Raw genomic sequence first — 8,980 nt, forward strand, 5'->3', positions numbered from 1 at the left:
AAAAGTGGGAATGAATAGCACAGAATCACCAGGGACAGGGCTGGGACGTGGCGCTGCCCCAGAGTTTAGTGTGCAATCCCTGGTCCGGCTCAGAGGCTCCGGAGCCTCTCCCCTCAGTCACACAAATGTGCTACGTGTCAAATGGTCCATGTGCTTGGGAAGCCAGTGGGTGTGTGAGGAGGGAGGTAGCACTGAGGAGACAGTGCTGAGCTAAAGGAGGCAGGCATGGCTGGGCTTTATTTTGAGGCAGAGGGTAGTGCCAGAAGCATTTTATTTTTTTATTTATTTTTATTTTTATTTATTTATTTTGAGAGGGAGTCTCACTCTGTCACCCAGCCTAGAGTGCAGTGGTGCGATTTCAGGTCACTGTAACCCCTGCCTCCTGGGTTCAAGTGATTCTCCTGCTTCAGCCTCCCCAGTAGCTGAGATTACAGGTGTTCATCATCATGGCTGGCTAATTTTTGTATTTTAGTAGAGACAGAGTTTCACCGTGTTGGTCAGACTGGTCTCAAACTCCTGACCTCAAATGATCCACCTGCCTTGGCTTCCCGAAGTGCTGGGATTACAGGTGTGAGCCACCGTGCCCGGCCTCCAGAAACATTTTAATCAGGAGCTTGGCAAGGAAGGAAGGATGTGTCACAGCACCCTGGTGCCGGCAGCATGGTATGGGGGTGGCTGGTTGGGGGGATGGATAGTCCAGGAGACCACTCAGGAGTTGGGTGCTGTGTTCAGGTGGGCACTGGTGAGAGCTTGAAAGAAAGGATGAAAGCTGGAGGACACAATTCCAGGGTATTTGGGAAGTGAGAACACCACCACCACCAACAGTGTATCTTGCCAATGAACTAGATGCAGACAGTGAGGGAGAGGCTGTGACCTAGGCTGACTCACAGATTCCTGGGCAGGGCGCCTGGTACATGGCTGTCACCCACCGCTATGGGGATGAGAACGCAGAACATGAACCGTTTTGGAAGCGGGTGGAGGATATTGCTGGGTTTCTGTCTTGGTCTGTCTGGTTGAGCTACTGTCCCAAATGTGCCAAAGCCCAAGGGGGCTTAAACAACACACATTTATTGCTCAGGGTTATAGGAGCTGGAAATCCCAGGTCAAGGTGCAGCAGATCTGGTGTCTGGTGGGGGTGCACTTCCTGGTTTACAGAGGGCACCTTCTTACTGCATCCTCATGTGACATAGGGAGCAAGCCTTGGCTCTTCATCCCTTTATGGGGAACTACTCCCATCACGAGGGATCCACTCCCACGACCTCATCCAAACCCAATTACCTCCCAATGGCCCTGCCTCCAAATGTCACTACACTAGGGTCTTAATGTATGAATTTGGGGGTTGGGGGAAGAAGCACTCAGTCCCTGGCAGTGTCCTACCTAGCACAGATTCTCTCCTCCCCTTCAGAACAGTCCTCACATTCTAGTCTGGGTGGTCACCTTGTCCACTATGCTCCCTATGCTTTGGGGAAGCCGACCCCAGGTCCAAGTTTCAAGGGGGCCTCTGACAGTCTTAAGTCAATCCTCCATCCTTGCTTGCTGTGATGAGCTCATGAGGGCATGGTCTAAGTCGGCCCAATCGGAGAAGGCCTTAGGAGCCCTGCTGGCCTCTTGAAGCAGAAACATGAGCTCATTCTCACGCTCTGTTGTCTCTTCTTCTCCTTTTCTCTCTGTCTTTCGTCCCTCTCCCTTCTCTCTCCTCCCCTCTCTCCCCCCACCCCTACTTCTCTGTCTTTCTGTCTTTTCTCTCTCTTTCTCTGTTTTTTTTTTTTTCTCTCTCTTCTCTCTCTCTGAAGGTGGAGAAGAAAGCTGGCCACCATGGATAGCCATCCTGGGAACAGGGCAGAGAGCCAGCCTGAGGATGAGGCTGAGGTCATCAAAGATGGAGCAGGTAAGTGGCAGAAACCAGGGCCTTGGGAGCATGACTATGTCACCAGAGGAAACCGGCTCTGAAGCCTGCTGATCTCCAGTTCCTGTTCTGTAAGCCAAAAACCCCCCTTAGGATTCAAGTCTATTTCAATTGGGTGCCTGTTAATTGCTGCTGGAAGCATACTATCAGACACAGAAGAGGAGAATTCTGGTTTGGAAATCATGAGTGTGAACTGGGACACCGAAGTAGAGACAGTGGTCCAGGTAGTGCAAAGTTTCCACGACAGAGGAAGAGAAGCACGAGCACGCCAACTCTTGTCAGCAGACAGTGGTTTGTATAAGTGGCTTCAAAAGCTTAGGAGCAGGCTGCAGGGGTGACTCCTGGAGGAACTCCACAGAGCCAGTGTATAAAAGGAGGTGCAGGGTGCCCCAGTCAAGGAGCTGGAGTCACGCAGCCCACCTGACTACTGACTCCAGCGTCTCCACCCTTAGCTATGGCTCAGGGACCATGGGGTCCAGCATCCTGCCTGCCACACCTACAGCAACCAGTGGATACTTCCTGCAGTGCTACCTTTTGCCCACATGACTGAGCTCTGAATTGCATTGCATGGGGACTGATTGGCAGCATTTAAGTTGTATCTGTAACTCTCACTGCCAAGATGTCTGGGGATGCAGTGTTGGGTGTTCTACCTGTGCAGTTCAGAGAAGCTCTTCTCAGGAGGTGATGAGTCAGCCCATCTGCACCTCCCGCATGGCTGTGGGAGAGTCAGGGCAAAGAGCTGGGACCAGCGGGGCCCTGGGCAGGAATGAGCAGAGACTGTGGGAGGCCACGAACACAGGCAGAGGCCAACTTCAGCAGAGTGGCCAAAGGAGAGGTGCAGGGAAGGCAGCAGGCAAGAGTGGGCAGAGCCACACATGGCCAAGTGTCCTGGGATGGGGGGCATCGCATTTCCAGGAGGGACTAGGTCACCCTGCCAATGCCATGGGAGGGCAAGGAGAAGGTCTGAAAAATTCAGCTTCATCAGTACCACGTGCCAGTGCGTGCATGGAGATGTACAGTGAAAGGAAGCTATTGCAGTCTTTTTTTTTTTTTTTTTTTTTTTTTAAGACGGGCTCTCGCTCTGTCACCCAGGCTGGAGTGCAGTGGCTTGATCTTGGCTCACTGCAACCTCTGACTCCCTAGTTCAAGCGATTCTCCTGCCTCAGCCTCCTGAGTAGCTGGGATTACAGGCACGCGCCACCAAGCCCAGCTAATTTTTTTTGTATTTTTAGTAGAGACAGGGTTTCACCATGTTGGCCAGGATGGTCTCGATCTCCTGACTTCATGATCCGCCCACCTCAGTCTCCCAGTGTGCTGGGATTACAAGCATGAGCCACTGCGCCCAGCCCTTGCACTCTATTTTTATTGAAATTCCATGTCTATTAGTTTTAGCAGCTGGTAGGCTTCTGGTGGCCCTCATTAGAACTGTGAGGCTTAGGTGAGTGGTAGAAATAGAGGCTGGTTACTGGATGCCTCAGGTGGGCGTGCAGGCAGTGCAGACAGCCCGTGTAGACGTGTGGAAATGAGTGGGTGGAGAGGGGGCCACAGAGGACATCACACATTCGGTGTCTACCTCCAAGTGTGAGAGGAGCTCCCTTGGAGAGATGCCTGCATCCCTAGGGCTCAGGGCCCCGGCGACATTTGCCAGTGCTCTGGTGTTTCGAATGTCCATGGTGCAGACTGAGATAGTACGTGGCACAGGAGACTCCACCCTGAATGAAGAGAGGAAGAAAGGATGCATGAGGGGCTGGTCATGGCCTGGAGTTCCTCAGTCTGACAGGACTGAGGTCACGCCTGTCCCTGGAGCCAAGTGCAGCTTTTCACCCGGCCACACAGCACATTCTCTGGGAAGGGATCACGGGATCACTGTCAGCTGTCAAAGCAGCAACGCCTGCTCAAGGCTCAGCCCTCTCCAGATCACTGTTCCTGTTTTGCCTTCCAAAGTCCGGCGAATCAACCTCAAAACAGTGCGCTGTTAGGGCGCAGCCTAGCTCATTGTAAATCCCACTTGGAGAGGTGAAAAGAACCAGGAGCCCACGCCAGGAAACTGTCTCAGTTGCTCCTGATATCCCTTCTACTACTCAGGTGAGCATGGAATTTCATCGGGGCCAGCAATTTCAGCTCCTTCTAGCAGAGGTAATCCGGGGGAAGATGGCTGAACACATCCCGGCAGCAGAGCTGGCTGGGAACCCGTGTGGGATGTCGGGTCACCCTGGCTGGCTCAGGCTTCCTGGGTGTGAATGTGACTGAGTGCGGTGCATGGTGTGGGGCAAACAGAAAACAGCCTGTAAGTTCCCTGCAATCTGGAGGGGCACAGGGGCCAGGGAAACCCATTACAGACACCAGCATGAATCAGACACAGGCCCACAGATTGCTTTTATTTGCCAGGTTGAAAAATGTAAAACTTGGAGAGGGGAAAATCTTTCTACTGTGGGCATTTACACTGGGAAAGGAGATTGGCCAGCATCCTTTCAAGGGAGTTGGTTCCCATGTTGGGCTCCTCTGCGCCTTCTTTCAGGGCTCTGAGGATGCTCCGGCTCAGTCTGCCTGGCTGAGGTTAGCAAGGCCCTGGAAGCCAGGTCTCTTCTGAGGCCGTGGGTTTTCTAGGGGCAGAGCAAGGGCTGGCCATCTATCCTGAGCCCCCCTCAAAGGTCCAGCTCCTCTCATCTGACCTGGCCTTTATGATCCAGCAGGGCAGGTGCTACAGACACACAGCGGGCAGCCCAAGTTGGATCCACCTGCCCAGGTGCACTTTGCCATGCCTTGGGGTTCCCAGCTTAAACTCGTGTCTAGCCTGTCTTCCACAGTCATACCCGGTTTCTGCTGCTGATGTCCAGCATGCCCCAGGAGACACACACATGAGCTGGCTCAGGACCATCTGCTTGACTGTTGGTTTCCACCAGTGATGGAAACCAGGCACTTGTGGGTTTCAGCAGTCGTATTCGTCCATTGCTTTTGTGCACTCGGGCAGAAAATAAAAATGTTTTTTCTAAGTTAATACGTGTATCACGTTCCTTTGATTCCTGGCAACCATGGAGTTAGATGGTATCAACACATTTTCGCTTCTTTCCTATCACACCTGGAAAGAAGTCGTGGTCCTTTTACTTCTTAGCAACATGGCTGTAGTGGAGACAAAGACTAGATAAGCTGTGGAGTTAAGACACAGGCATATGGCCGGGCGCGGTGGCTCACACCTGTAATCCCAGCAATTTGGGAGGCTGAGGCAGGTGGATCGCCTGAGGTCAGGAGTTTGAGACCAGCCTAACCAACATGGTGAAACCCTGCCTCTACTAAAAATACAAAAATTAGCTGGGCGTGGTGGTGGTGGGTGCCTATAGTCCTAGCTACTTGGGAGGCTGAGGCAGGAGAACTGCTTGAACCTGGGAGGCCGAGGTGACAGTGAGCCAAGATGGCACCGCTGTACTCCAGCCTGGTGACAGAGTGAGACTCCGTCTCAAAAATAAATAAAAGTAAAAGACACAGGCATGTTTGCCTTTTAGTATCCGGCTCTGGTACTCCTTCCTCTCTGCAGCCCCTCTCCATACCCACTCACTGCTCCCCTGCTGCTTGTGTTACTTTGCACTCCAAGGCAAACGGTGATTCCCCTGTTGATGAAGTCTTCTCCTCCACCCACTACCACCTCCTTAGATGCTGTCTTATGTTGTATTCCCAGTGCCCTGCACAGTGTCCGCCCCATAATGGGTATTCACCATAGTCTCTGGGTGAAAAGGTGGGGGCGACTAGGGGAGAAAGAGGAGCAGGGGAAGGAAGTGAGCGTTATAATTTGGGGCTAGGAGTTACATTGCAGTGTAATATAATCAACTAATATCAGTTACGGGACAAAACTCTGGTGAGTTCTAAAATAGTACTTGAGAATACTGTTCGTAAATGATCTCTTCTTAGAGAAAAAGAATCTTCAAAGATGATCTTAGCCCAATTCTGCTGAGTAAGGACAAATAAAGTCCTGATAGGAGATTTTCCTTCTAGGGTTTTCACATAATTGAGAATAAATTCTAGGCCCAATGGTCACTCCTGAAAAGCTTAGACTGCAGCCATGTGGCTGCTCACGGCCACCATGCAAATGAAAAATGGGCACAGGGCATCTGTAGCAAGTATAGGTTCCTTCTCAGTCTTCTTTCTTTCCAGCCTGACCCCGTCCCTTCTCCTAAACTCAACATCGGGACACTTGGCAAAGGACAGCAAGGATCTGTGGGGTTCTAGACCCTGTGCAGGAGCCATCGAAGACAGTTGACCTCCTCACTTCAGAATGGATTCATGCCCTCAGCAGCGGGCTCAGCTGGGATCAGTGAGCACTCAGTGCATCCTCCCTTTCTGCCAAGGCTGGCCAGCTGAAAGGAGGCAGCTTTGTAGGAAGTGCACGTCCACTCTGTCTCTGTAGCACTCAAGGGTACCAATCACCTGGGCATGGTGGCTCACGCCCATAATCCCAGAGCTTTAGAAAGCCAAGGCAAGAGTATCACTTGAGCCCAGGAGTTCAAGACCAGCCTAGGCAACATAATGAAACCACATCTCTACAAAATAATTTGACAGTTAGTCTGGTATGATGGTACGTGCCTGTAGCCCCAGCTACTTGGGAGCCTGAGGGAGGAGGATTGCTTGAGTCCAGAAGTCCAAGACTGCAGTAAGCTATGATTGTGCCACTGCATTCCAGCCTTGGTGACAAGGTGAGACCCTGTCTCTTAAAAAAACAAACAAACAAAAAGGCACCGACCCGGGCACTGTGGCTCACGCCTGTAATCCCAACACTTTGGGAGGCTGAGGTGGGCGGATCACCTGAGGTCAGGAGTTTGAGACCAGCCTGGCCAACATGGTGAAATCCCATCTCTACTAAAAATACAAAAACTAGCCGGGCATGGTGGCAAATGCCTGTAATCCCAGCTACTAGGGAGCCTGAGGCAGGAGAACTGCTTGAACCCGGGAGGCAGAGGTTGCACTGAGCTGAGATAATGCCACTGGATAGAACGAGACTCCATCTCCAACAACAACAAAAAAAGCACCACCGTGCACTTCCTGGTTCCCTGATAGCAAGCATAGGCTAGCATGAGCCCACAGACATTCTGTGAAGACACAGAAAGGAGACTCAATTGGCCTTTTGAAAAGTGCTCACAGCACTGCTTAAACATGACCTTTCCTGGTAAAGGTGCACAGGAGCTGGGCAAGTCAACATGGAGTCCCAAGAGGCTGAATGGGAGTAACTGAGCCCTGACCCAGTGTCCTCCATAAGCACAAATTCGATCTGCCTTCTCACTGGGCAGTCAGCTGCATGCAGGGCTGACCTGGATATTTCTCCCTTCCGAAGGCCAGAAAGGTGGGCAATGTCCCAGCACCTCTGAAACGGTCATGTGGAGCCACAGGGAGTCTTAAGTCTCACCTGGTCTACACTTGTACCTTGAGTATGCTCTAGTGTTCAATGACCAGGGGAGTTATTACTATGGGAGCCAGGCTGTAGGCAGGTTCAATAAAGTTGGGTTAATGGCAAAAGTTAGGTTTTCCTCAATAATTCTTCCTCTTAAAGGTATTCAATGATGCTTTCTTATTTTCACTTCTAGGTCTTGATTGCTCTAACTTGACCGAGATTGATAAAATCTTGAGTGCAGATATCCTTACCCAAATTGCAAACAGCGCCCTATATTCACAAATACGACACTTCCTTTGATTCAACCAAAAAAATAAATGTATCGGGGACCATGTTATAGATTTGATTTCACCTCTTCAACCATTTCTCTAGAACTCGGTCTTCTATAAAGTGAAGGGATTGGTCTTCTCCAACTCTGTGGTTCTTCTTTTTTCCAGTGGGTACCAGGCCTTCTCATAATGGCCTTTGTCTTTTCTTTTTTCCAAGCACTTTCTTCCCCACTGTGTCCAAGCTTCCCAATCCTCAAGCACCCCTGAAGCTATTCATATTTAATCTCTTCTCCTGCTGTCCTGGTGTCTGATCTCATTCTTTAGCTCATCCAACCTCAGTGTCCTACCAGATGCTCCCATTGCAGAACGAAATGTTAAAATTTAGGGCCTGGAGCGAACACTTCAGTCATTCTTCCTTTTCTACACATTAATTACCAAATTAATCACTCTTTGGAGAGAGGTCCTCTTTTCCCCTGTTGATCCTCCTGCAGGCCCCCAGAGCACAGCTCCGTGGAATGACGTCTCTTCTCTCTGAATAGATGGCAATTGATCAAAGTCTGTCTGCTCTTTAACATCCAGAGAGCCCTTCAATGGTGTTTCTATATTTTCCTGCACTTGTTCCAACAGGTCTTTGTTTTTTTGTGAGATTAAGCTTCCTGGTTTCCCTGTGCTTATCCACTCCAAGTCCCCACAAACTCACTCATTCGGGCCACATTCCTATCTTTTTAAAATAAAATCATTTACTTTTAATTGTGATGAAAAAAACCAAAACGTACAATTTACCATCGTAACCATTTTGAGTAGTACAATTCAGTGGTATGAAGTATATTCACATTGCTCTGCAACCCTCCCCACCGTCCATTTCCAGAACTCTTTTCATCTTCCCAGACTGAACTCTGGACCCACGAAACAACTGCCCATTCCTTCTCCCCCTGCCCGCTGGTGACCACCATTCTATTACCTGTCTCTATGAATCTAACTACTCTACTACCTCATATAAGTGGAATCATCCAGTATTTGTCCTTCTGTGACTGGATCATTTCACTGAGCATAACGTCCTCAAAGTTCATCCACGTTTTAGCACGTGTCAGATTTTTCTTCTATTTTAAGGCTGAATAATATTCCATTGTATTGATAGACCGTGTTTTGTTTATTTATCTCCTGATGGACATCAGGGTTGTTTCCACTTTTAGGCTGTTGAGAATGATGCTGCCATGAACACAGGTGTACAAATACCTCTTCAAGGTATAAATACCTTTTTCCTAAATTCTCTTGGGCTCATACCCAGAGGTGGAATTGCTGGATCATATGGTAATTCTAAGCTTAATTTTTTGAGGAATCAACATATTTTCCATAGCAGCTGCAGCATTTTACATTCTCACCAACAGTGGACCAGAGTTACGATTTCTCCACATCCTTGCTAACACT

This window comes from Mandrillus leucophaeus, unplaced genomic scaffold (genome assembly GCF_000951045.1).
Source record: "Mandrillus leucophaeus isolate KB7577 unplaced genomic scaffold, Mleu.le_1.0 Scaffold537, whole genome shotgun sequence".
NCBI classification, from domain to species: domain Eukaryota; kingdom Metazoa; phylum Chordata; class Mammalia; order Primates; family Cercopithecidae; genus Mandrillus; species Mandrillus leucophaeus.